Raw genomic sequence first — 27428 nt, forward strand, 5'->3', positions numbered from 1 at the left:
GACTCCCCACTCCTGCTCCACGCCTGCACCCCACAGCCTCGCAGCAAGTGCCCCTGGGCCTACGGGGCCTCCCCTCTCCCCAGGCAACCTCCACACTGCCCGGCGCCCCCGCCGCCTGGAACCACAGTGGTCTCGCTTCCCACCCAAGACCCAACCTGCCCTCCTGTCTTGGGCCGACCGCCCAGAACCCGCAAAGCGGGAGACCATAGGACCCCGCGCGCCTGCACGTCCGCTTCACCCCCGCACGCGCCTCGGTCCTCAGATCCCGCCCTCCCAGGACAGTGTGGGCCCCACGAAGGTGCAAATGCCACCCGTACTGCTCCGCCCTGGCGGAGGGCACACGGGTCAGGGAGTCCGCACGCGGGGGCCCTGTCTGTCCTGACGCTGAACATAACCTAAATACAAGCCTAACCCTGACAAGACCCGAACCCCTGACCCTGACCCCACCCCTAATCCTGACCCTAACGCTAAATCCAACCCTAACCCTAAACCTAACCCCTGACCCTGACCCCACCCCTAATCCTGACCCTAACCGTAAAACCAACCCTAACCCTAACCCCTAATGCTGACCCTAACCCTAAACCCAGTCCTAATCCTGACTCTAACCCTAAACCTGACCCTAACCCTAAAACCCAACCCTAACCCTAACCCCTAACCCTGACCCTAATCCTAAACCCAACCCTAACCCTAGACCAGACCCTAACCCCTGACCCTGACCCCACCCCTAATCCTGACCCTAACCATAAAACCAACCCTAACCCTAACCCCTAATGCTGACCCTAGCCCTAAACCCAGTCCTAACCCTGACTCTAACCCCTAACCCTGACCCTAATCCTAAAACCCAACCCTACCCCTAACCCCTACCCCCAACCCTAACCCTGACTCTGACCCCTAACCCGACCCCCGACCCTAACCCTGACCCTTAACCCTGCCGGGAGGGCGCTCAGTCCCGGCTCCCAGAAAGGACAGCAGCACCCGTACCGGACGGCACCCCCGGAGGGACCCGGGCCTGAGGACCCTGCTGCTCCAGCGCCCCAGCTCACGATCGTCCAGGACCCGTCGGGTCCCTCAGCGCAGCGCGGTCCTGTCGTCCCCTGACCACGCCCCTCGTGGCCCAGCCCTATGCCCCGCCCCTAACCCTCGCGCCCGGAGGCTCCCTCGGCCGAGCCCAGGCCCGAAGCGCCTGCGCTCTCTGACCACGCCCCCGCCCCATCCCCGCCCCTATCCCCGCCCCTTACCGCCCGGCCCCGCCCACGCCCCTTGCCGCGGGGTGGGAGCCCAGCAGCACACCGCGCATGCTCCGAGCGCGGCGCCCCCGACGCGGCGCTCGGCTCGGCTCGGGCATTTCCGCCTCTTTGTTTTAAACTCCGGACGGGCTTTTTTCTCCTCCTCTTGGGGGGGACCCAGAGGGAGCGGCGCCCCCTCCCCCCTCCGGCGCGGACCCCGCGTGCGCCTTGCTCGCCCGCAGCCCCGAGACCGCAGGTCAGTGAGTCCGCCCCGCCTGGCCTGGGCCCTCGGCTCCCGCTCCTCAGGCTGCGGCCTCGGCCCGTGTCCGGCCCGGAAGGCTCCGAACCCCGGGCCCGCGCTCCGTCGTCCCCGTCGGCCTGGCCCGGGAAGCCCTTGGCAGGCCCGGGGGAGGGCTGGAGCCCGGGAGGGCCGGCACCCCAGCCCAGGCAGGACTCCGGGAGGTCGAAGACCCCAGCCCAGGCAGGACTCCGGGAGGGCCAAGACCCCAGCCCAGGCAGGACCCCGGGAGGTCGAAGACCCCAGCCCAGGCAGGACCAGGGAGGACCAAGACCCCAGCTCAGGCAGGATCCAGGGAGGGCTGGGACAGCAGCCCAGGCAGGCCGCAGGGAGGGCAAGACCCCAGCCCAGGCAGGACATAGGGAGGGCAAGACCCCAGCCCAGGCAGGCCGCAGGGAGGGCAAGACCCCAGTCCAGGCAGGACGCAGGGAGGGCGAGACCCCAGCCCAGGCAGGACCCAGGTAGGGCGAGACCCCAGCCCAGGCCGGACCCCGGCAGGGCCAAGACCCCAGCCCAGGCAGGACCCCCGAGGGCCAAGACCCCAGCCCAGGCAGGACCCCCGAGGGCCAAGACCCCAGCCCAGGCAGGACCCCCGAGGGCCAAGACCCCAGCCCAGGCAGGACCGCGGGAGGGCCAAGACCCCGGCCCGGGCAGGACCCAGGGAGGGCCAAGACCCCGGCCCGGGCAGGACCCAGGGAGGCCTAAGACCCCAGACCGGGCAGGACCCCGGGAGGGCCAAGACCCCAGCCCAGGCAGGACCCCGGGAGGGCCAAGACCTCAGCCCAGGCAGGACCCTGGGAGGGTGAAGACCCCAGCCCAGGCAGGACCGCGGGAGGGCCGGGACCCCAGCCCAGGCAGGACTGCGGAGCCCAGGCAGGACCGCGGGAGGGCCGGGACCCCAGCCCAGGCAGGACCCTGAGAGGGTGAAGACCCCAGACCAGGCAGGATCCTGGGAGGGCCGGGACCCCAGCCCAGGCAGGACCCTGGGAGGGTCGAGACCCCAGCCCAGGCAGGACCCTGGGAGGGCTGGGTCCTCAGACCAGGCAGGATCTGAAGAGAGTTGGGCTCTGGGATTGCACAGGACCCCCAGAGTGCTAGGACACCATGACACATCATCCAGGAGGGTCTGACCCTGGGACAGGTCACCGAGAAGGGCTGGGACCTCAAGATGGGTCACCAAGGAGGCTCGGACCTGGCCACCTGGCAGGGCCCAGGGAGGGCTAGGACCCTGGGAAGAATCACGGAGGAGGGCCAGACCTAGGGACCAGGCAGAACCCAAAGAATGCCAGGACCGCAGAATAGATCCCCCAGGAAGGTCCTGCCTTAAAGTGGGTCACAGACAAGGGCCAGGACCCCATGACCATAATTCAGGAGGACCTGACCCTGGAGCAGTCCTGTGAGTCCTGTGAGCACTGCTGGGACCCTGAGACCGCCTTGCCTCCCCCGGGACCCTGGGACAGCCCCGTCTTCCCTGGGACCCTGAGACAGCCCTGTTTTCACCCGGGGCCCAGGACCCTGAGAAGCTCTGTTTTCACCCGGGGGCCGGGACCGTGGGACAACCCTGTTTTCACACGGGGCCTGGGACCCTGAGACAGTCCTGTCCTCCCCGGGGCCCGGGACCCTGAGACAGCCCTGTTTTCACCCGGGGCCCAGGACCCTGAGACAGCCCTGTTTTCACCCGGGGGCTGGGACCCTGAGACAACCCTGTTTTCACCCGGGGGCCGAGGACCCTGAGACAGCCGTTTTCACCCGGGGGCCAGGACCCTGCGAAGCTCTGTTTTTACCCGGGGGCCGGGACCATGGGACAGCCCTGTTTTCACCCGGGGGCCTGGGACCCTGGGACAGCCCTGTTTTCACCTGGGGCCCGGCACCCTGAGACTGGACAGTGAGAAGGGCTCATGACATGGGCAGGCTCCTAGATGACCAGGACCTCAAATGGGGTCACTTAGGGTCGGGACACTGGTGTGGACGGGGAAGAAGGCTAGGCTCTCAAAGAGGACCTGATGAGAGCTGGAACTTCCAGACAGGTCCTCAGAGGGCTGGGACTCCTGAACAAGTCACTGAGGAGCATGTAGGCCCCAAGACTAGACGGTAAGGAGTACTGGGACCCTTGTGGGGGAATCCAGCAGTGTCCTGAATCTGCCCAGCCCACTCCGCTGGACGCACCTGCTGTGAAGGCCAGGCATCTGGCATCCTGGTACCCGAGGCCCTTTCCATGAGACCCTGGGCCAGCCCCACAGCCCCTGCACATGAACCGCCTAGGTGGTACCTGGGGTAGGTATGAGGCAGGGGCCTCAGGGTTCCAGGAGCTCCCAGCCCACAGGCTCCACACCTCAGGCTGGCACTGTGCCCTCCCCTCTCAGCCCCTCGTCCAGGGCTGCTGTCCTGTCCTTGCCTTGGCTGTGGTCCGTGTCCAGCACCTTCGACCCCTCCTGCCCCTCTCCCCATCTTCAAGGTCACGTGAGTGCCCCACTTCCTCAGTGTAGAGGCGTTTCCAGTGTCCGGGAGACTTGGAGGAGGGGTGGGGTCTGAGCTGGGATGTGGACTCCTGGGCATATTTTGGGGACAGTTGGTCCAAGTCAGGAAAGTTGGAGCAGGCAAGGCTGTTTCCCACTCCCTCTCCAGTAAGGGAAGGAATTAAAGGATCCTGGTGGTGTTCGGGGTGGGGGCGGGGGTTGGTTTATTTCTCTGAAACCTTTGAATCAGCCTTTCATCGAAAACTTGTGGGTGTTTTCCTTTAATTTGGAAGTGGTAATGAAAAAGTGGGGTGCATGAGGTATTCAGAAGCGAGCGGTCTATGCCGTCCTTTGACTAGGGAAGCGTTGTCTAGTGACATCTTGTCAGGGGTGTTTGGAGAGGGTGGTCATCCCAGGAACCCCGCTCCCAGAGGGTGCCATGTGACTGCTTGGTGTGCTGCACATTTCCCAAAAGAGTGAATGATGCAAGAACAAATGAATGAAAGGCAAAAGTGAATGATGCAAGAACAAATGAATGAAAGGCAAAAGTGAATGATGCATGAACAAATGAATGAAAGGCAAAAGTGAATGATGCATGAACAAATGAATGAACGGCAGGGCCACTCTTCAGAGACATCCCCTTGGATTAGGCGTGCGGGCTTGCCTAGAAGTTGGGCAGTGCAATGAGGTGTAACCCTAAAACTCTGAGCTATCTAGACTCCCAAGAGAGACACTGAATTAGATGGTTTGGGATTTCATCTTTGCCACAGCTTCACTTCTTGGTTACTTAGGAGAAAACCGTGTTAGGTTTTCAGCTTAACATTTCGGGGTACTCAGTGTCAGCCACATTGTGTTCCTGCGTGGTCAGCCTGGACCTAGAAGCTTTTACTCGCCCAGTGTAACCGCCAGGGACCTTTTTACTCAACACTTCCTTCTGATTTGCTCTTTTGACATATCCTTTACTGTTTTTTAAACGTCATTCGCTTTGTGAAATTGTGGAAGAGGCTTGTGAAGCTGAGTGTTCAGGTTTGTTTGGCTCTGTACTGTCTGGTTCCCAGGTTTTTAGAGGTGTGGCCATGCTGAGTGGTTGTATTATTTATATATTGCTGTGTGACAGATTACCCCAGAACCCCTGCCTTAAACCAACAGTCCAATGATATTTTACTGTTTCTGTGGGTTGGGAGACCAGGTGGGCTCTGGCTCAGGGACCTCCCATCTGGGGTTGTGTCTCCTCTGAAGGCTGGACTGGGGAGGGTCCACAGCCAGGCTGTGTCACATGACTGTGGGCTGGAGACCTCAGTTCCTTTCTCTATAGGGCAGCTCCGAGGGAGCCCATGCCAAGCCAGAGAGGGACAGGAAGGACGTCCCGTCTTTGTGGAGTGACATTCTACCAGTTTTGCCAAGAGTCATTCGGCCCCTACACACTGGAGGGGAGGGGACTCCAAAACAGTGGGCATACGATGGGCAGGCAAGGTCACTGGAACACTTAAAGCCTGCCCAGCGCAGCGGTGCTGTGAGCCTGGCACCTGTCAGGGCACTGGAGAGACATCCCGTAAGTAAATCAGCGATTGCGTGTGGAGTGACGTGTTAAGATGAGGATGTGACCATTCAGCTGTCTCTTTAATTGGTGTGGATTTCTCCGATGTCACCATCATGATTGAGATATTTGTGATATGTAAAAGAAGATAAATTACAGATAGAAAGGATTCTTAGGAATTAACTTGCAATTTGGAATACCAGTAGCAAGCCAAAAGACCCCCCCACAAATTAAATTACAAGGTATGTGTCACTGATGTCAAATCTTTTCCGACAGCTTCAAGTGCAAGGATTTTTGCTGTTCCCAGAGTCCCCTCATTTTCTTCTTGCCAGTGATTTTGCTCCAGAAATTATCAACCGGCTTCTGTTAAGTTTTCCTAAACCATTTTAAATATATGGGGGAAACGTTTTTACCACTTACGGTAGACCTTGCACATGTAGTTATTTGTGACTTCATAAAAATGCCGTAGGAGACGTGAGACCCTGCCCATATTGGACATTTGACCGGTGTGAGGACTTAGCTCCAGGGTCCAGGCACTACTGTGAGCCAGAGCCTCTGCTCCCAGCCCACACCCTCCACTCCACAGGGAGCCGGACCCCATGCCTCCCTCCGGTTCTGGGCTGGAGCTAGGGCGGGAAGGGGACCTGTCCTGGACTCTGGAGACCTCAGCCGCCCCTCCCACCATGCCGCATTCTCTAGACCACCGTGGCTCTGTAGCGAAATCGAGGAGCTGCAGGGTGCGGCAGGGGCCCTTTGCCATGCGCTAGAATTGTTTACTTGGGTTTTTTGATTTGGATTATAAAGTGAGTCTTGTTTTGGTGTATGTTGTTACTCTTTATTAAATGGCAGGATTTATTTTGTTTGCAGCCTTATTTTTGGTTAATGGTTAGAATTGAAGTTGAAAATGTAATTTTTCTACAGAATTAGGCGCGCGTGTGTAATTTTTCTACAAAAATTAGCCGAGCATGGTGGTGGGCACCTGTAATCCCAGCTGCTCAGGAGGCTGAGGCAGGAGAATCGCTTGAACCCGGGAGACGGAGTTTGCAGTGATCTGAGATTGCACTCCAGACTGGGCGACAGAGTGAGACTCTGTCTGAAAAAAAATAAAAAGTAAAAAAAAAAGAAAAGAAAATGTAATTTTTCTTTTACCATTGAAATATAGTGAGGTTTAGGGACAGTTTCCTATTGTTTATCTATTTTTTATTATGATATTTGCTGTTAATATTGCAAAAATATGGTACAATTAATTGTGCTTCAAAAATTGAAATTATTTTTAATTTCATACATTGATAGTTTATCATTGAATTTTAAAAATGTGAGGCCTTAAGAAAAACAAGACAAAACTATCTTTCCAGATCTGCCACGTTTCTCCCGACAGAACTGAATTATGCAAATGCCAAAATGACAAAGAACAATAGTGAATGTTGCCTAGGTGCATTTTTGTAGAATTATCCACTAAGTTAAGCAAAACTCCCATTGATAGGAACTAATACTCTAGAAAATATAGTCTTTCAACCTATTGTTATATTGACTTGCTTTTTTTTTAAGATAAACTCTAATATTTTTGTTTGTTTGTTTGTTTTTTTTTGTTTGTTTGTTTTGAGATGGAGTTTAGCTCTTGTAGCCCAGGCTGGAGTGCAGTGGCGCGATCTCGGCTCACTGCAACCTCCGCCTCCTGGTTCAAGCAATTCTCCTGCCTCAGCTCCCTAAGTAGCTGGGATTACAGGCTCCCACCACCACGCCCGGCTAAGTTTTTGTATTTTTAGTAGAGACGGGGTTTCGCCATGTTGGCCAGGCTGGTCTCGAACTCCTGACCTCATGATCCACCCGCCTCGGCCTCCCAAAGTGCTGGGATTACAGGCGTGAGCCACCGCGCCCGGCCAATAAACTCTAATATTTAGGTGCATTTAGAGAGTGGATTTGTTGGCTTGGTTTCTTTTTTTTTTTTTTCTCAAATTCATTGATATTTGCTGGGCTTTGCTACATTAACAGCAAATTCCAGATGTTTAATAAGAAATAGACGCAAAGAGAGGAAATGTGTCTGCAGACCTCCTTGAAACTCCCTCTAATCAATGGGTCCTGTTGGCCTCGTGGGTCTTATGGGGGCTGTGGGCCTCGTGGGAGCTGTGGGCCTCATGGGGGCTGTACGGCCTTGTTGGGGGCCTGTGGGCCTCATGAGGGCTGTGGGCCTGGTGGAGGCTGTGGCCTTGTGGGTCCTGTGTGCCTCCTGGGTCCTGTGTGGCCTGGTGGGGGCTGTGTGCCTTGTGGGTCCTGTGTGGCCTGGTGGGGGCTGTGTGCCTTGTGGGTCCTGTGTGCCTCCTGGGTCCTGTGTGGCCTGGTGGGGGCTGTGTGCCTCCTGGGGGCTGTGGCCAAGTGGGTCCTATGTGCTTTGTGGGTCCTGTGTGGCCTGGTGGAGGCTGTGGCCTCATGGGGGCCGTAGCCTCGTGGGTTGTGTGTGGCTTGGTGGGGGCTGTGGCCTTGTGGGTCTTGTGTGGCCTCGGGGCTGTGGCCTCGTGGGTCCTGTGTGGCCTCGTGGGGCTGTTGCCTTGTGGGTCTTGTGTGGCCTGCTGGGGGCTGTGGCCTCGTGGGTCCTGTGTGGCCTGCTGGGGACTGTGGCCTCGTGGGGGCTGTGGCTTTGTGGGTCCTGTGTAGCCTGGTGGGGGCTGTGGCTTTGTGGGTCCTGTGCAGCCTCGTGGGGGCTGTGGCCTCATGGGTCCTGTGTGGCCTGGTGGGGGCTGTGGCCTCATGGGTCCTGTGTGGCCTGGTGGGGGCTGTGGCCTTGTGGGTCCTGTGTGGTCTTGTGGGTCCTGTGTGGCATCGTCAGGGCTGTGGCCTGGTGGGGGCTGTGGCCTCATGGATCCTGTGTGGCCTCGTGGGGGGCTATGACTTTGTGGCTGCGTCTCCTGTCTGGGTCTTGTGAGCTGTTACATTTCCAGGCTCTTGATCAGGGCGTGGCCCGTATTAGATGCTCAATAAACAGTAACCGGAAGCTGATCCTCATGGATGCTGTGTGGAGCTGTTCTGAGGTGGCATGAGTATGAACTTGTTGGATTCCTGATGCCGCCCAGGAATCAGACCATAAAAGCTGTGCTTATTTCACAGTGTGAGCCTGGCACGGCAGAGAGCGCACAGGGCAGGCATCATTGGAATGTGGGGGCCACGAGAGCTCACCTTAAAATTTTTTAAATGTTAAGTGATTTTAATTTACTTTTTTACCCAAATTTTTGTTAAGAAAAAAAATCGCAATACAGAAAAATGGAGAAAATTACACAGTGAGCACTTGCTGTGGTCTGAACTTCTGTGTCCTCCAGAATCCATGGGGGACCCTAACCCCCAAGGTGGTGGTGTCAGGCGCGGGGCCCTCAGGAGGCTCTGCCCTGATGATGGGACCAGCGCCCTCTCTGTCATTTGAGGACACGAGAGAAGGCGCTGCCTGTGGGGACTCTGACCCCACCAGCCCCCAAATCTGCCAGCGCCTTGATTCTGGACCCCCAGCCTGCAGAACTGAGGTGCGTTCTGTGGTTTGTCAGCTGCTCAGCGTAAGGGGCTTTGGTCGCAGCCGCCTGAACAGACCAGGACGGCACCCTCTACTGCCCAGACCCACTCATGGCCGAATTTGGCCGCATTTGCTTCCTCTCCTTCTCTCAGTTGGACTCACCTGTGAGCGGCTCCGGACAGGAGCCTTGCTGGGAAGGTGAGTCCCGCCTGAGAGCAAGAACTAGGGGAGGCCCCCACACTGCTGCAGCCCCACTGTGACCTTAGGACGGTGGCGCCTACTTCACAGCGTTACTTGATTTTCAGGCTGCCTTACCTCTTCCCAGCTGTCTTGAGCATGTCTCCATGTTTTCCTGAACCAGAGTCAGCCAGGGCCTGGCTTGCCCTGGAGGTCCTGGCCCTTCTGACCATGCCAGGTGAGACCCCCGGGCGCTGGAGGTCTTGTCTCCCTGTCCGCGGACCAGGCTCGCATCCTTCCCACTCCACTGCCTTCTGCCAGGCCAGCGGAGACATGGCCCCTGACATCCTCTTCAGTCTCAGCTGGAGAAAGCTGCTCTGGAGGGACTCTTCTCACTAGGTCACGCAAACCTGGGCACTCCCGATTTTGAGGTAGCTTATTTGGGACCTTAATTACAGCTTCAAAAGTCCCTTTACAGCAGTCCGTGGATCAGTATGTGAGTAACAGAACTGGGCGTCGGTGCTGGGACCCTGTAGACACTGAGGGTGAGAACTGGGTGTCGGTGCTGGGACCCTGTAGACACTGAGGGTGAGAACTGGGTGTCGGTGCTGGGACCCTGTAGACACTGAGGGTGAGAACTGGGCGTCAGTGCTGGGATCCTGTAGACACTGTGAGTGTGTGAGAACTGTGTGTCGGTGCTGGGACCCTGTAGATACTGTGTGTGTGTGAGAACTGGTTGTCGGTGCTGGGACCCTGTAGACACTGTGAGTTTGAGAACTGGGTGTCGGTGCTGGGACCCTGTAGACACTGAGTGTGAGAACCGGGTGTTAGTGCTGGGACCCTGTAGACACTGAATGTGAGAACTGGGTGTTGGTGCTGGGACCCTGTAGACACTGTGAGTGTGAGAACTGGGTGTCGGTGCTGGGACCCTGTAGGCACTGAATGTGAGAACTGGGCGTTGGTGCTGGGACCCTGTAGACACTATGAGTGTGAGAACCGGGTGTCGGTGCTGGGACCCTGTAGACACTGAGGGTGAGAACTGGGTGTCGGTGCTGGGACCCTGTAGACACTGAATGTGAGAACCGGGTGTCGGTGCTGGGACCCTGTAGACACTGTGAGTTTGAGAACTGGGTATCGGTGCTGGGACCCTGTAGACACTGAGTGTGAGAACTGGGTGTCGGTGCTGGGGCCCTGTAGACACTGTGAGTGTGAGAACTGGGTGTTAGTGCTGGGACCCTGTAGACACTGAATGTGAGAACTGGGTGTTGGTGCTGGGACCCTGTAGACACTGTGAGTGTGAGAACTGGGTGTCGGTGCTGGGACCCTGTAGGCACTGAATGTGAGAACTGGGCGTTGGTGCTGGGACCCTGTAGACACTATGAGTGTGAGAACCGGGTGTCGGTGCTGGGACCCTGTAGACACTGTGAGTGTGAGAACTGGATGTCGGTGCTGGGACCCTGTCGACACTGAGGGTGAGAACTGGGTGTCGGTGCTGGGACCCTGTAGACACTGAGTGTGAGAACTGGGTGTCGGTGCTGGGACCCTGTCGACACTGAGGGTGAGAACTGGGTGTCGGTGCTGGGACCCTGTAGACACTGAATGTGAGAACCGGGTGTGGGTGCTGGGACCCTGTAGACACTGAATGTGAGAACTGGGTGTGGGTGCTGGGACCCTGTAGACACTGTGAGGGTGAGAACTGGGCGTTGGTGCTGGGACCCTGTAGACACTGTGAGTGTGAGAACTGGGTGTCGGTGCTGGGACCCTGTAGACACTGAATGTGAGAACCGGGTGTTGGTGCTGGGACCCTGTAGACACTGTGAGTGTGAGAACTGGGTGTTGGTGCTGGGACCTTGTAGGCACTGAATGTGAAAATCAGGTGTCGGTGCTGGGACCCTGTAGACACTGAGTGTGAGAACTGGGTGTTGGTGCTGGGACCCTGTAGACACTGAATGTGAGAACTGGGCATTGGTGCTGGGACCCTGTAGACACTGTGAGTGTGAGAACTGGGTGTCGGTCCTGGGACCCTGTAAACACTGAGTGTGAGAACTGGGCGTCGGTGCTGGGACCCTGTAGACACTGTGAGTGTGAGAACCGGGTGTGGGTGCTGGGACCCTGTAGACACTGAATGTGAGAACCGGGTGTCGGTGCTGGGACCCTGTAGACACTGTGAGTTTGAGAACTGGGCGTCGGTGCTGGGACCCTGTAGACACTGTGAGTATGAGAACCGGGTGTGGGTGCTGGGACTCTGTAGACACTGTGAGTATGAGAACCGGGTGTGGGTGCTGGTACCCTGTAGACACTGAATGTGAGAACCGGGTGTGGGTGCTGGGACTCTGTAGACACTGTGAGTGTGAGAACCGGGTGTGGGTGCTGGGACCCTGTAGACACTGAATGTGAGAACCGGGTGTCGGTGCTGGGACCCTGTAGACACTGTGAGTTTGAGAACTGGGCGTCGGTGCTGGGACTCTGTAGACACTGTGAGTATGAGAACCGGGTGTGGGTGCTGGTACCCTGTAGACACTGAGTGTGAGAACCGGGCGTCGGTGCTGGGACCCTGTAGACACTGAGTGTGAGAACCGGGCGTCGGTGCTGGGACCCTGTAGACACTGAGTGTGAGAACTGGGTGTCGGTGCTGGGACCCTGTAGACACTGTGAGTGTGAGAACTGGATGTCGGTCCTGGGACCCTGTAGACACTGTGAGTGTGAGAACTGGGTGTCGGTGCTGGGACCCTGTAGACACTGTGAGTGTGAGAACCGGGTGTCGGTGCTGGGACCCTGTAGACACTGTGAGTGTGAGAACTGGGTGTCGGTGCTGGGACCCTGTAGACACTGAGGGTGAGAACTGGGCGTTGGTGCTGGGACCCTGTAGACACTGTGAGTGTGAGAACCGGGTGTGGGTGCTGGGACCCTGTAGACACTGAATGTGAGAACCGGGTGTCGGTGCTGGGACCCTGTAGACACTGAGGGTGAGAACCGGGTGTCGGTGCTGGGACCCTGTAGACACTGTGAGTGTGAGAACTGGGTGTCGGTGCTGGGACCCTGTCGACACTGAGGGTGAGAACTGGGCGTTGGTGCTGGGACCCTGTAGACACTGAGTGTGAGAACCGGGTGTCGGTGCTGGGACCCTGTAGACACTGAATGTGAGAACCGGGTGTCGGTGCTGGGACCCTGTAGACACTGTGAGTGTGAGAACTGGGTGTCGGTGCTGGGACCCTGTAGACACTGTGAGTGTGAGAACTGGGTGTCGGTGCTGGGACCCTGTCGACACTGAGGGTGAGAACTGGGCGTTGGTGCTGGGACCCTGTAGACACTGAGGGTGAGAACCGGGTGTCGGTGCTGGGACCCTGTAGACACTGAATGTAAGAATTGGACGTTGGTGCTGGGACCCCATAGACACCGTTAGTTGCGTTCTGACCTTGCCTCTCCTTTCCCGGTGTCGTCTGGCTTTACCGTCTCCAGCTCTACCTCCTTGAGGGTCAGCTCACAGCCCCACACCCCTTGGCCTCTGTTGGTGTCCTCCTGTCTGAGGGCCTCGTTCTCCAGCCACCTCTTGGTGGTCCTTTGGGCCCTTGTTGTCGCCTCTGTCTCTGGCTCTCTTGCCTCTGTCCGGGGTTGCCTGCTGTCTTCGCAGCCTCACCCTCCTCGGCTGGGTCTCCCCGCGCAGTCTGTCCCTCTTCTTCCTTGCCGTAGGTGTGTTTTTCCTGAGTCATCACTCCCTGGCCACTGTTGAGCTAGTCCCAGCTCGAGCATGATTGCAGTCGGCAGTGGCCGAGCCGGACTGGTACCAGCGCTGCCAACACCGCCTGGCGCAGAAGGTATTTGGCAGGCATTTTCTGAGTGAACATTGGCATGCAGCCTTCCTGAGACCTCTGGAAACGCCTTCGCTTCTTCTCATCCTGAATAGTCGAGCGGCTGGGCAGGGAATTCTGTGTGGAAGGTCATTTTCTTCAGAGCTCTGGAAGGATGGTGTCTTTGACTTGTAGAATTCAGTGTTGCCGTTGTGAAGCCGGACACTGAACCCCAGTCCTTTGTGGGGCTTCTGCCCCGGGGAGCTGTGGGCCCCTCTGCGCCCTGAGACCCCGTAGTCGGGGGTGGCTGTGTGCGGCGCTCTGTGGCCCTTCATTCCGGCAGGCAGTGCTCCTGAGGGATTGTTTCAGCCTCTGAGGTGAAGAGGGCCTGCCGCAGGCCTGGAGAATGATGGAGAATGATACAAGGCCTGTGTGCTCGTTGCCCCGCTGAGGAAATAAAATTAAAGTGTAATTCAAAGCTCCTTCTCTCACTTTTCTCTCTTCTTTCTACAAAACCTATTAATGGGATGTTGGAACTTTTCTCTCCCATGTCCTGTCTTTTTCTAGCATTTGGGAAGATTTTCTCAACTTGATCATCCAGTCCTTCTCCTGAATTTTAATATCGCCAGGCACAAGACTGACATAGGGAGATGGGCAGGGAACAAAATAAGTCAGTAAATTATAAGCTTAGAGCCCTGCTGCGCGTGCACACGTGGGCACGTGTGTGTGTTGCGCCTGTGTGTGCGTGTGTGGATGTGTGTGCATGTGTGCTCATGTGTGTGCGCCTGTGTGCACCTGTGGATGTGTGTGCATGTATGGGGGTGTGCATGCATGTGCAGGGGGTGTGCGTGTGTGTGGGTGTGTGTGCGTGGGCTTGCACGTGTGTGCTTACTTTTTTTTTTCAGAGTCTTGCTTTGTCACTCAGACTGGAGTGCAGTGGCACAGTCTCGGCTCACTGCAACCTCCACCTCCTGGGTTCAAGGGATTCTTCCGTCTCAGCCTCCTGAGTAGCTGGGACTGCAGGTGCCTGCCACCACACCCAGCTAATTTTTGTATTTTTAGTAGCGACGGGGTTTCACTGTATTGGCCAAGCTGCTCTTGAGCTCCTGACCTCGTGATCTGCCCACCTTGGCCTTCCAAAGTGCTGGGATTACAGGTGTGAGCCACCGCGCCCGGCTGTGTGTGCTTACTTTCAAACAAGGTGGTCTCTGCAGCATCACTGAGATGACATTGAGAAGAGGCTTGATAAGGTGCAGGAGGGCGTGTTCTGGGCACAGGGCGCCCTGAGCGAGAGGGCCGAGAATGTCCTGCGGTGAGTGAGGAGTCCATGCAGCAGGGGCAGAGGGAGAGGCAAGGGCAGAGGGAGGTGTGGGCTGATGGCAGGGCCAGGGACTGACCTTGATGGCCCTGAGGAGCCTCTGCGTCCACTCAGGCTTGTGTGTTCGGGGACCCTGTGGGTGTTGCGTTGAGGTCAGTGGGGCCTGGTATGGCAGAGGCGAGGGTGCTGTGTGGGTGCCGGGTGTCCTTCAAGGCACAGCAGATTGGTTTCTAGGGGAGCCCAGTGTGAGGGAGGTGCAGGTGGCTCAGAGGTGTCTGGGGCTCCCTGGGGTGCAAGGCTGTCAGAAGAGGTCAGGGCAGGGAAGTCCTGATGGACGTGCCGGCTGCCCACCGACGTGCAGCCGTCAGACGTCTGGTTGGGAGTTCAAAGCAGGGTTGCGCTTGAGGTGCCTGGAGAGGAAACGTGGAGTCGGGGGGTCTGTGGGGTAGCCCCGGGGGCGGCACTGGGGGCCGGACTGCTGAAGGGCCCTCGAGCTCCTCAGGTATAACCTGCCTGGGCCTCCTGGACGGCTGCAGGCCTGCGGGGCCTGGGTTGAGGGGGATGTCACTGAGCTACACTCTGAGGCCGGTAGTGACTCTCATCTGGGGTCCCACCTTAGTGAATGTACCTCAGGTCTTTGTATGAACACAAATATTTGTATAAACACTTAATTTAAAAAATGAGAGCTGGTGCGCGCCTGTAATCCCAGCTACTGAGAAATGTCAGCCCAGCAGTGAGGCCTGTCCGGTCTCAGCCCTGTCCGTGTGAGCGCTGTGCTCTGTGTTTTGGCCCCACAGTGCCGCGGTCCACGGAGGTGGGGTCGGCTGGCTCTGGCTGGGAGTTGGGGGCCCAGCTGCTCTAATGCAGGCAACACCCTGAGCGGGGCTGGGAGTCAAGGACCAGGCTGGGGGCTCGCTGTCACAGGTGTGGGCAGGAGCCCGTGGCCCTCTGAGAGCTTTGTGGCCATAGTAGGGGCTGCGCCATGCGGGAGGCGACTTTACTGCCTGGGGTCAGTTCCTGGCTGGCTGGAGATGGAGCGGGGATGCTTACTGTCTTTCAAGTCACGGACCCTTTTGAGAATTAAATTCAAAGCGCTGTCATGTTGTATCGTTGTTTTTCATTTTCTTTTTTTTCTTTTTTCTTTTTTTTTTTTTTTTTGAGATAGAGTCTTGCGCTGTCACCCAGGCTGGAGTGCAATGGCACGATCTCAGCTCATTGCAACCTCTGCTATACAGGTTCAAGCGATTCTCCTGCCTCAGCCTCCTGAGTAGCTGGGACTACAGGCACGTGCCACCATGCCCGGCTATTTTTTGTATTTTTAGTAGACATGGGATTTCACCATGTTGGTCAGGCTGGTCTCGAACTCCTGACCTTGTGATCTGCCTGCCTCGGCCTCCCAAAGTGCTGGGATTACAGTTGTGAGCCACCTTGCCCGGCTGTTTTTCATTTTCTTAAAAAACTTTTAGGGTGACATAGCTGTGCAGAGAACCATGTAAAGTTCCCTTTTCCTCCTAACCTGGCTGGTCTCCAGCGGGAAGGAACAGAGAGTGCTTAGTGTGGTTCTGTGTGTCCGCACGAGGTTGATGAGAACCCTCCGTGCCTGCACTGTCTTCTCGCCAGGCGCAGCTCAGGAATGTGGTGGTGCCGGAGAGTGGTTGGTGTCTGTTCCTCCCTGGCTGCTGTGAGCCACCTCCCCAGGTCATGTGTCCTCCGCACGGGTTGGTGAGGGAGCTGTGTGTGTCTGTGGTACAGCTGCAATGCGGGGTCCCGTCAGGGAACAGGAGCGAGGCGTTTACGCCATAGGGAGGTGGAGAAGGGACGGTGTGTGTTTGGCAGGTGCTGAGGGCTGCAGCGGAGCTGGAGGGGCAGGACGGTGCAGGGCAGTGCAGGCAGGGCGTTTGGGGTCAGGCCAGCTGTGGAAAGGCCACAGGTGAACCAGGTGCAGAGACACAGAGCTGGAGGCGTCCAGTGGCCTGGCTGGGCCTCGTCGGTGTGCTGCCGCTGCTGCAGTGATGCCAGGGGCATGGAAGGGACCCCAGCCCAGCTCCTCCCTTGGCAGTCGGAGCGTCGGGGCCGCGTCACACAGGGAGGGACTCTCCGGACGATGGGAACGAGAGCCCATCCGGGATCGTAGCTGTGGTGCAGTTCACAGTGTTGTGAACAGCTAGTGTTGGGTTGGGGGCATCTGTGGGGCCAGTTTCAGCAGTTTGGTCATTTTTATGTGAAAATAAATGAAAACAGGTTTTGCAGAGCCCATCAGTGAAGGCAGGGGTGCCTCTGGCATCGACTGGATGGCCTTTCCCTCCTGAGTGACAGCCCCGGACATGGTGTCCCCTCATGAGGACGCCGATGTGGCCCTGCTGCTGGAGTGTGCCGAGCACGAGGGGGCCAGGCCGCACACAGCACCCGCGCGCCGCTGAGGAGGGTGACTGCAGGAGGAGCATCCGCGCGCCGCTGGGGAGGGTGACTGTGTGGGAGGAGCACCCGCGCGCTGCTGGGGAGGGTGACTGTGCGGGAGGAGCACCCACGTGCCGCTGGGGAGGGTGACTGCGGGAGGAGCACCCGCCCGTGCGTCGCTGGGGAGGGTGACTGTGCGGGAGGAGCACCCACGCACCGCTGGGGAGGGTGACTGTGCGGGAGGACAGAGTGCCACAAGGGAGGGCAGCAGAGTGGTTTCAGCTCCGGGAGGTGGGGCTTCTCGTCCAGAGAGGTGCAGGGTCTCTTGTCAGGTGGACAGGAGCTGGCCCACCCATGAGTGGGTAGGGCCTCCTGCCAGGGAGCCTTGTGCATGGCTGGGAGGAGGGCAAGGCTGATGTGGACGCAGCCCTGATGTGAACAGGACCCCGCGTGGATGGGCAGTGACGTGCGTGTGGACCTGGCGTGGACGGGCAATGACGTGCATGTGGATCTGGCGTGGATGCAGCCCCGACGTGAACAGGACCCCGCGTGGACAGTCAGTGACGTGCGTGTGGACCCAGCGTGGATGGTCAATGACGTGCGTGTGGACCTGGGTGGACGGGCGATGTGAGCGTGGACCTGGCGTGGACGGGCGCTGATGTGAGTGTGGACCCGGCATGGACGCAGCCCTGATGTGAATGGATGTGGTTCCAACGTGATTGCACTGGCATGGGAAGCAGAGGGTGAGGCCCGGCCTTGCTGTCAGGAGGACATGTCGGATTTCTGTCTCTAAGATACAGCTCAGACTTGTCTGGAGGGTGATTTAGTGGGAGGGTGGCTTGGAGAAAGCTGTCCTGGGCGGGTTTCACCACTTGGACGGGAGCTCTGGCATGGTCCAGGGAGTGGCCGAGGACACAGCAAGGAGGAGAAGATGACCCCATGGGCAGCAGGAGCTCAGACGGGAGGCATGGAGCAGATGGGACTCCATGTGGCGCCACCCCTCCTACCTGGGCTGGGCACCCGCGAGGCTGAGGACCCTGGGGAGGGAACACTGCTTGTCGGGCGGTGGTGACGATTTCATGGGTGTTTGTGAAACCGACCTCACTGCCCCATTACAACAGTGCGGGCCCTGATTCTCAGGGTTCCCCAGTGAGGCTGTTCCATGCCGGCACAGGACATGCCTGCAGCTCTGTGCCTGTGAATCTCAGGAGCTGTTTTCTGGAAAGTTCCATAACTCAGCAAAACTGACTCACAAACAACAGAAACTTCAAGGCTGTCCTAAGATATGGGTGGCAGAAGAAAATGTGCACCAGGCATGGGCTTGTGATGCCGGCTCTTCCTCCTGGCAGAGCCCGCCAGAGGAAGGCTGGGCTGGGCAGTCAGCCAGACGGGGCAGGGGGCTGCAGCCTCCAGGCTGCAGAGGGCGCCGGGGTGGAGAGCGGAGGAGAGAGGGAGTCGGTGCCCTAGGAGGCTGCGGGCAAGGCGGGGCGAGGGCAGAGTGCACTCGCTGGGGGTCACCCTGCCCCCCAGGACTCCCTTCACAGGACAGAGAAGCCCCTGGTGAGCGGGGCTGCTGACCGCAGGCCCCAGGGTCTGTAGGACCCTTAGGGAGATGGGTGGCTCTGCGTGTGGGTGTGGAGAGAGGCCTGTGGCAGACGGATGGATGGGTGTCTCTGCGTGTGGGCATGGGGAGAGGCCTGTGGGAGGTGGGTGGACGGGTGTCTCTGCATGTGGGTGTGGAGAGAGGTCCGTGGGAAACTGGTGGATGGGTGGCTCTGCGTGTGGGTGTGGAGAGAGGCCTGTGGGAGGTGGATGGGTTGGGTGGCTCTGTGTGTGGGCGTGGAGAGGCCTGTGGCAGCTCCTTCGTTGCAGAAACCGCATCGAAGCACATCGCGTAGTGCAGGACACACGGGGCGCGTGGGACGGCGTCTGTGTGAGAGCAGCATCTATGCCTATGCAGTGTTATCTAAGGACACACCCACAGACACGGACACGTCCTTACACGGAGAACGGCCGCTGCCTCAGAGTGTTCAGGATGATACGTTTTTCCTTAATATCATCCTTCGCTTCGCACATCGTACTGAATACGTGTGTATGTGACTTTTACTGCAAAACAAAACAAAAAGCAAAAGCCACTGTGTTATCCAGACGGCTGTGTGCTGTAGGCGCGACTCGGAACAGCAGCTTCTCCCAGCGTCCGGCAGCTAAATGACAGGAGCTGGAGGCTGCCCCAGGCAGCGGCCTGGCTGGCGTGCGGGGTGTTTTGGGGGTGTCTGAGCTGGGTGGAGAGGAAGGCATATGTCACACTGAGGCATCAGAGACAAGTCCATTCACATCGGGGCTGCGTCCGCACCGGGTCCACTCTCAGTCATCGCCCCACGCCGGGTCCACACTCAGTCATCGCCGCCCGCGCCGGGTCCGCACTCAGTCATCGCCGTCCGTGCCGGGTCCATACTCGCGTCATTGCCGTCCGCACAGGGTCCACACACAGTCATCGCCGTCCGCACTGGGTCCACGCTCGCGTCTGCCGTCGGCGCCGGAATGTGTCTGGAAAGTGTGGTGAGAGCTGTGTTCCCTGCGCATTTCTGAAGGCTCCTGTTCGCTGCAGTTGCCCCGAGCCATGGAGCCAGGTGACCTTAAGGTCCACGGGAGAGAGGAGGGTGCATTTCGGAGGCTAGAAGTGGCTCCTGGAGGGGCTGGCCCTGGGTGTGATCACTGAGAGGAGGGAGGTGGAAAAAGATCTGGAAGATGCCCTCGGGAAGCAGAAGAAGGTGGGTGACCAGAGTGGGGTGCCCAGAGGGTTAGGGCAGGGCAGACCGGAGGAGGGGGTGGGCTTCGCGCCCCCGGGAAGGAGGGATGGGGCTCTGTGAAAGTGAGAGCTGTGTGGACATGGAGCTTGTGAGTCTGACCAGGAAAGACAGAGGGTTCCAGACGGTGCGGGGGCCCTTTCAGTCTGCTTGTGTGGGGCAGGGTCCTCACCACCAGGTGAGGGGGCCTTGTAGGGCAGATTCCTAGAAGACCCTCAGGATGCAGGAGCAGAGGCTGCTGGCTGGATGGGGATGGAGCTGAGACCTGAGCGGGCTGCCCAGGCCTGAAGGACAGCACAGGGGCCTGTGTGAGGCCAGGAGGGGCTGCTGGAGTGCGACACCCCCTGTGATCCAGGTCTGGTCTGTGACGCGTCAGGCCCCACGGGCTCCCCAGAAGGCCTGTGGTCTCCTTGGCCGCAGCGCATTCCGGGGACGGGGCAGAGTGGAGTCAGCAGAGGCAGGAGGCGTGTGGGGTGTCCAGGGATCCAGGGGTCTCTGGGCCACGCTCCCCTCCCCAGCAGCTGTGAGGACGGTGGGGGTTGCTGTCTGCCTAGGACTGCGAGCGTCGGGCACAGAAGCTGCTGTTAACAGTCAAGGAATGTTCCGGTCAGTTCGAGAACTTCAGGGCGCAACGGCAGAGCCCCGGCAGACAGACTCAGGGCAGATGGTGGTTGTCAGCCGGGAGGGGGCGCGGAGCCCTGGGGGTGGTCAGGCCCATGTGGCCTTGGGACGAGAGCGAAGAGGTGGGATTGGTGCAGGAGACGGGGAAGTAGGTGACAGGGAGGCTCAGGGGCTACAGCAAAGGCCCTGGAGGCTTTTCCACACCCGAGTCCGTCCTCGGCCATGCCAGCCAGGTCAGGGGCTCAGTCCTGTGGGCCACCATAGCCGGCCGCACAGGCGGGGAAGGTGAAGCTCCATGGAGCACCCTGGTGGACAGCGGTGCTGTGGGGGCCGTGGACCAGAAGGCGGAGCCCGTGCTGTGGGCTGGGTGGGGTGGCAGCTGCCAGTTCAAGGTCTGTCCTTTGTTTATTTACTTCATAAAATACTCCAGGTGTTTTGTTAGAAATTATTCTTGGCCGGGCATGGTGGCTCACATCTGTAATCCCAGCACTTTGGGAGGCCTTGGTGGGCAGATCCTGAGGTCAGGAGTCGAGACCAGCCTGGCCAACGTGGTGAAACCCCCATCTCTACTAAAAATACAAAAAATTAGCTGGGTACTCAGGAGGCTGAGGCAGGAGAATGGTGTGAACGCGGGAGGCGGAGCTTGCAGTGAGCCAAGATCGTGCCACTGCACTCCAGCCTGAGCGACAAAGCGAGATTCCGTCTCAAAAAAAAAAAAAAAAAATTAGTTGGGTGTGGTGGTGCACGCCTGTAGTCCCAGCTACATGGGAGGCTGAGGCAGAATTGCTTGAATCCAGGAGGCAGAAGTTGCAGTGAGCCAAGATCACACCACTGCACTCCAGCCTGGTGACAGAGCAAGACTTTGTCTCAAAAAAAAAAAAAGCAAAGAAAAGAAATTACTGTCTTAGTGTTGATAAATCTGCCTTTATGCATACCAATAGTTGTGCACACTGAGAGAAGTAGGCAGTTTGGGATCTGAAACTGGCCTGGTGACACCGCGGGCGCAGCAGGTGGGCAGATGCGGGCACAGGAGGGTGCTTCCCGCACTGTTCAGGCCACCAGAGCCTGCGCTTCTGTGGTTGGTTTTGATGAGGACTCGTATTTCAGCTCCTGTCTTTCCGTGTCAGAGGCTGTGTGAGGTGCGTATTGTGGACCGCTGGCCTTGCTGTGAGGAGTGTACATGTGGAGCTGTGACAATCGTGGGAAGTTCTGTTTCCAGCTTTAAGCTTCGTTTACATTTCTGCATATCAAGAAATGATAAATTAAGACCTAATGAGAAGTTGTGGACTAGACGTGGGGTGTGTAGGCTGCTGGGAGGAGGGGCAGTGGCCTTGAGGGGTTGTGGGGCCCATGGGACCATCTGACCCAGTGCATGGCGGAGCTATGTCCATGTGAGGAGGGAGTAGGAACAGGCTCTGCGCTGTGGCTGCGTGGGCTGCCAAGGGCTGCAGAGGGCTGCTGTGGGCTCTGCGCTGTGGCTGCGTGGGCTGCCGAGGGCTGCTGTGGGCTCTGCGCTGTGGCTGCGTGGGCTGCCGAGGGCTGCTGTGGGCTCTGCGCTGTGGCTGCGTGGGCTGCCGAGGGCTGCTGTGGGCTCTGCGCTGTGGCTGCGTGGGCTGCCGAGGGCTGCTGTGGGCTCTGCGCTGTGGCTGCGTGGGCTGCCGAGGGCTGCTGTGGGCTCTGCGCTGTGGCTGCGTGGGCTGCCGAGGGCTGCTGTGGGCTCTGCGCTGTGGCTGCGTGGGCTGCCGAGGGCTGCTGTGGGCTCTGCGCTGTGGCTGCGTGGGCTGCCGAGGGCTGCTGTGGGCTCTGTGCTGTGGCTGCGTGGGCTGCCGAGGGCTGCTGTGGGTTCTGCGCTGTGGCTCTGTGGGCTGTTGTGGGCTCTGTGCTGTGGCTGCGTGGGCTGCCGAGGGCTGCTGTGGCTCTGTGGGCTGTTGTGGGCTCTGTGCTGTGGCTGCATGGGCTGCCGAGGGCTGCTGTGGGTTCTGCACTGTGGCTCTGTGGGCTGCTGTGGGCTCTGTGCTGTGGCTGCGTGGGCTGCCAAGGGCTGCTGTGGGCTTTGTGCTGTGGCTGCGTGGGCTGCAGAGGGCTCCTGTGGGTTCTGCTCTTATTTGCCCAGAGGAAACCCAAGTCGCTACCCCTCCTGTCCAGCCTCAGCGCTCGTCCCCGGTTCCCCCAGCAGGTGACCACAGATGATGATGGAGCCTCCCGGAGCTGCCTCAGTTTCCCCAGCCGGCCCCTCCCTGGCCCCCCCATCTCAGGAGCCCCGGGGCCACTCTCCGCCAGGCTCTCTGTGGCTCCGATTAACCCTCAGGTCGTCCCAGCCTCTTCTGAGCCATGGTTAGGATTGGCCCTGTCCACCGTGTGTCCATGGAAGTAAAACAGGCCACCAGCAGTGGGCAGCCGCCGGCGGGACGGGCTGTGGGGCAGAGGCTGGCGGGCAGGAATGGTCTCGCGGGTGCGCACCTGGGCTGTGTGGCGCTGCGGCCGTGGCTCCTGCACGCTGGGGTCAGCAGCCATCTCGTCGGGTTTTTAACGTGCATTTCCCAGTTTACTGATACAGTTGAGCATTTAAAACATGCTTATTTGAAATTTCTCTTTTGTGAAGCTCTCTGTTGGCTAGAGTGGGGCTGGCAAACCCTGTGACGGAGCAGATGGTGAATATCGTGTGGCCCCAGGCCTCCCGCCAACGAGCAGCACTGTGTGCTGGGAGCAGGCCCTGCGGGGGCCTGCACACCCGCTCACACAGCCCACGGGGCACGGCCGGGCCACGATGGCCAGGCCCTGGTCTAGGTTGTGGCCCTGGAGGCACTGCCGAAATTTCCCTCAGGCCTTGGCTTTTTTTCTCCGTGGTGCTTTTGGATAACTCAGGGTGCTTGTCTTTGGCTTTGTCATTTCCTTCATGGCCAGTTTTGTTTTCTGTCTGGTAAATCTCCTCATCCACGATCGTGACGATACCCTCCTTAGCAACCTCCAAAGGTTCACGGTGGCCTTTTCCAGTGTCCTCACCCACCCGGCCCTGGTTATTTTTGGGGTGGGATGGTGCAATACAAGCTGAGAGTTTGGCTTTTTTTTTCTAATTTCACCACAGGAATGGTCTTTACGGTGTGTGTTTAATTGTAAGATACACACTAAAATTCACCAGTTTTATTGTGCAGTTGGGGACTTTTCACCCCCGTCCAGTCTCATTGGACTTGCCGGCAGTGCTGGCCCAGAGCTCGGTCCCCACAGGCCTCCCTCGGGCCCCTCTGTGGCCAGTCCCCACCTTGCCTGGACTGTGTGCGTCCCGCCTGCGTCCTCCCACCAGACTTGCCGTTGTTCTGGAATTGCGTGGCGTGTGGGAACGTGTGTGCTCCTGCGTCTGCCCCTCTCCCCCGTGGGATCGTGGGCACCTGCGTTGTTCACTCTCACTGCCGAGCCGCATCTGTGTGGGGAGGGGTTACGCTGTGTTTATCATCCACCTGCTGATGGACTAGGTGGTTGTTTCCAGTTTGGGGCTGTTAGGAAAAGGGCTGCTTTGAACATTGTTGTATAAGACTTTGAGAGGATGTGTGTGTTAGCAAGTGTCTTTTTTTTTTTTTTTTTTTTTTTTTTGAGATGGAGTTTCACTCTTATTCCCCAGGCTGGAGTGCAAGGCGCGATCTCGGCTCACTGCAACCTCCACCTCCCGGGTTCAAGCGATTCTCCTGTCTCAGCCTCCCGAGTAGCTGGAATTACAGGCATGTGCCACCATGTCCGGCTGGTTTTGTGTTTTTAGTAGAGACGGGGTTTCTCTATGTTGGTCAGGCTGGTCTCGAAGTCCCGACCTCAGGTGATCTGCCCGCCTCAGCCTCTCAAAGTGCTTGGGTTACAGGCATGAGCCACTGCGCCCGGCCATGTCTTTTTTTTTTTTTGAGATGGAGTCTCACTCTGTCGCCCAGGCTGGAGTGCAATGCCGTGATCTCAGCTCACTACAGCTTCCGCCTCCCAGATTCAAGTGATTCTCCTGCCTCAGCCTCCTGAGTAGCTGGGATCACAGGCGCCTGCTACCACGCCCAGCTAATTTTTTGTATTTTTGGTAGAGACAGGGTTTCACCATGTTGGCCAGGCTGGTCTCGAACTCCTGATCTCATGTGATCCGCCTGCCTTGGCCTCCCAAAGTGCTAGGATTGTAGGCATGAGCCACTGTGCACCCAGCTGACTGTCTTCAACAGAAAATTTATTTGGTTAAAGGTATTTCCTTCTCTTCCTAGTTTGCTAAGAGTTTTGTGTTTTGTTTGTTTGTTTTTGAGACGGAGTCTCACTCTGTCATCCAGGCTGGAGTGCAGTGGCGTGATCTTGGCTCACTGCAAGCTCTGCCTCCCGGGTTCAAGTGATTCTCCTGCCTTAGCCTCCCGAATAGCTGGGACTACAGGCACCTGCCATTACACCCGGCTAATTTTTTGTATTTTTAGTAGAGACAGAGTTTCACCGTGTTAGCCAGAATGGTCTCCATCTCCTGACCTCATGATCTGCCAGCCTCGGCCTCTCAAAGTGCTGGGATTACCGGCATGAGCCACTATGCTTGGCTGAGTTTTGTTTTTTTAAAATCATGAATGGACAATGATTTTGTCAAATGATTTTTATGCACCTGCTGGGAAGATCATGTGATTTTTCTCCTTGTATCTTTTGTCATAAATTTTATCTTTTTCCCATAGGCATTAAGCCCACTTTGTTTTCTAGGACTCTGAGTTTGTCAAGAATGATTATCTTTTTGTATATTGCTTAAAAAGGATGACTAACCTTTTTCTTTGGATTTTCACCTCTGTGTTTCCTGGTGAGGTTAATGTTGAGTTCTTTCCGTCTGCCATTGTCAGTGCCTGGTTATGTCAGCCTCATAGCGTGAGTTGGAAAAAGGCTCCTTTTAGTTCTCCGAGAAGAGTCTGAGACTGAATTATTTGTGCCCTGAGCATCTGGTGAAACCACCTGCATCCCTCCGGGGCCTGATGCTGTCTTGGGAGGGACTTTCTGACCATTGACCTGGCTCCCTGAAGGTTCTGGAACTTCCTGGGTTTTCTCTGCTAGTCTCAATGCTGGTGAATTACTGTTCTAGGAACTTATCAGTTTCACGTAAACTTTCCATTTTATTAGGGTCAAGTTCATCATATCCTGTCCATGCTCAGACGTCACCTGCTTTAGGTGCACCCGGTTTAACAGTGCACGGCCAGCTCCCCCGAATCCATGGGTCCAGTCCACACAGATTGAAAATGTTTGGGAACCAAAACAATAAAAAATAACAATACAACAATAACAATAATGTACATCTTAAAAATACAGTAGAACAACCATTGACATAGTGTTTACAGTGTGTTAAGTGTTGTAAGTAATCTGGGGATGGCGTAGAGTGCATGGGGGGGCGGCGTGCACAGCTTCTGTGCAGACTCGACACCACTTCACGTCCAGGACTTGAGCACTTGTGGATTTTGGTATCAGCGGCGTCCTGGAACTAGTCCCCCACAGATACCAAGGGATGGCTGTGTTTGTCACCTTCTAACATAGTAAATAACTGACCTGTTTGTTTGTTAGTTATTGTCTGTCTTCCTTCATTAGAATGCTGGCTCCAAGGTCTGTGTCTGTGTTTTCACTGAAGTCCAAGAACTCCTGTCAGGAGCCGCCAGCTATACCAGCCAACACAGGAGCCACTGGCCACAGTTTAATTAAAATTAAATACAATTAAAAATTCATTCGGTTGGCCGGGTATGGTGGCTCACGCCTGTAATCCCAGCATTTTGGGAGGCCGAGATGGGTGAATCACTGGAGGCCAGGAGTTCGAGACCAGCCTGGGCAACATGGTGAAACCCCATCTCTACTAAAAATACAAAAGTTAGCTGGGCGTGGTGGCGGACGTCTATAATCCCAGCTACTCGTGAGGCTGAGGCACAAGAATCGCTTGAACCTGGGAAGTGGAGGTTACAGTGAGCCGAGATTGCACCACTGCACTCCAGCCTGGGTGACAGAGAGAGACTCTATCTCAAAAACAAAAAACAAACAAACGAAAAACAAAAAACTGGGCTGGGCACGGTGGCTCACACCTGTAATCTCAGCACTTTGGGAGGCTGAGGCGGGAGGATCACTTGACCCCAGGAGTTTGTGGCCAGCCTGGATAACAGACCGAGACCCTGTCTCTACTAAAAATACAAAAATTAGCCAGGTATGGTGATGCATGCTTGTAATCCCAGCTACTCAGGAGGCTGAAGTGGGAGGATTGCTCAAGCCCAGGAGGTCAAGGCTGCAGTAAGCCAAGATCGTGCCACTGCACTCCAGCCTGGGTGGCAGAGCAAGATCCTGTCTCAAAAAAAAAAGAAATAATAATAATTATAATGAGATCCTTCAGTCCCATAAGCCACAGTTCAGGTGCTCCACGCCATGTGTGGTCAGCAGCTGTGCTGTTGGGCAGTGGAGATGTGGAAGCCCCCAGTGCTGCAGAATATTCCAGAAGCCTGGCTTTGAGCCTGGCTTCATTCTCTTCATCTTGTTTCTCTTCTCCCTAACTCAAGTGCCTCAGACATGCCTGTTGATCTCCCCTTATATTTGCCTGGGAAGACTAACTCTACTCTTTCCCTTCTTCCTCTCTTTTTATATAAAAGTTAACTGAGCTTCAAAGATTAGTTAATAAAAAGTGCAGTTGTGGGAAACCGGAAGAGTAGAAATTATACAAATGGGGTAGAAAATGAAGCGCATGAAAGTATTTAATCTCTGTCACTAAGCCACAGACACTGTACATCATCCCAGGCCCCCACTTTCCCCGGTCTGACTCCAGCCACCCATTTCCCCAACTCAGACAGGAATGTGGGGGAGGCCACCGAGGTTCCCGGGGAAGCACTCCCAGCATGGCAGTCACCCTGATGCCCCGTCCCAGACACAGGGTCCCTACATGGTCCCCTGGTCCCAGGTGGGGACCATGTCCCTCCCCTGCCCCTCCCTGCCTGTCTGAGGCCCCAGGTGCCCTCCCTGTCCTCATCCCCGCGGAGCCCAACACCAGGCTCAGTGCCCACGCCAGGGCCCTTGGTGCACATCTGCAAGGCGCAGGCAGGTCTGTGACTGGGAGAGAACACGGTGCCCTGTGCACAGCAGCAGAATTGCGGGCATCTCTTGGCTGCGTCGTGGAGTCAGCCGTCACTGCCTTGCCTCTGAGGTCCTGCATTTCCTCAGATCACCCCTGAAATTCACCCCTCCTCCGGGGGGCTCCACAGACTCACATCCTGCCTTCTTGGGCCCAAAACAGCATGATGGGGCCCCCAGCTGCCCCCACACCCCCGTGGGCCGCGTGCCCACTCCTGCTGTCTCCGATGCCT

The 27428-nt window shown here is 57.4% G+C and overlaps 1 protein-coding gene across 11 annotated transcripts in view; it reads left to right on the forward strand.

Moving 5' to 3' along the window:
• The first annotated feature begins 1250 nt into the window (after positions 1-1250).
• The window catches only part of PCGF3 (polycomb group ring finger 3), a 62938-nt gene continuing 36760 nt past the window's right edge, over positions 1251-27428 (forward strand). For 2 of the 11 annotated variants that reach the window (XR_008524305.2, XM_063723259.1), the window contains exon 1: positions 1301-1482. The gene's annotated coding sequence lies outside the window, so the exon portion shown is untranslated. Of the gene's footprint in view, positions 1483-3547; positions 3799-20498; positions 27269-27428 lie in introns of those variants that run through there. The other 9 variants (XM_063723260.1, XM_054553650.2, XM_054553648.1 and 6 more) reach the window with 8 other exon arrangements.

Source organism: Pongo abelii, chromosome 3, assembly GCF_028885655.2.
Source record: "Pongo abelii isolate AG06213 chromosome 3, NHGRI_mPonAbe1-v2.0_pri, whole genome shotgun sequence".
NCBI classification, from domain to species: domain Eukaryota; kingdom Metazoa; phylum Chordata; class Mammalia; order Primates; family Hominidae; genus Pongo; species Pongo abelii.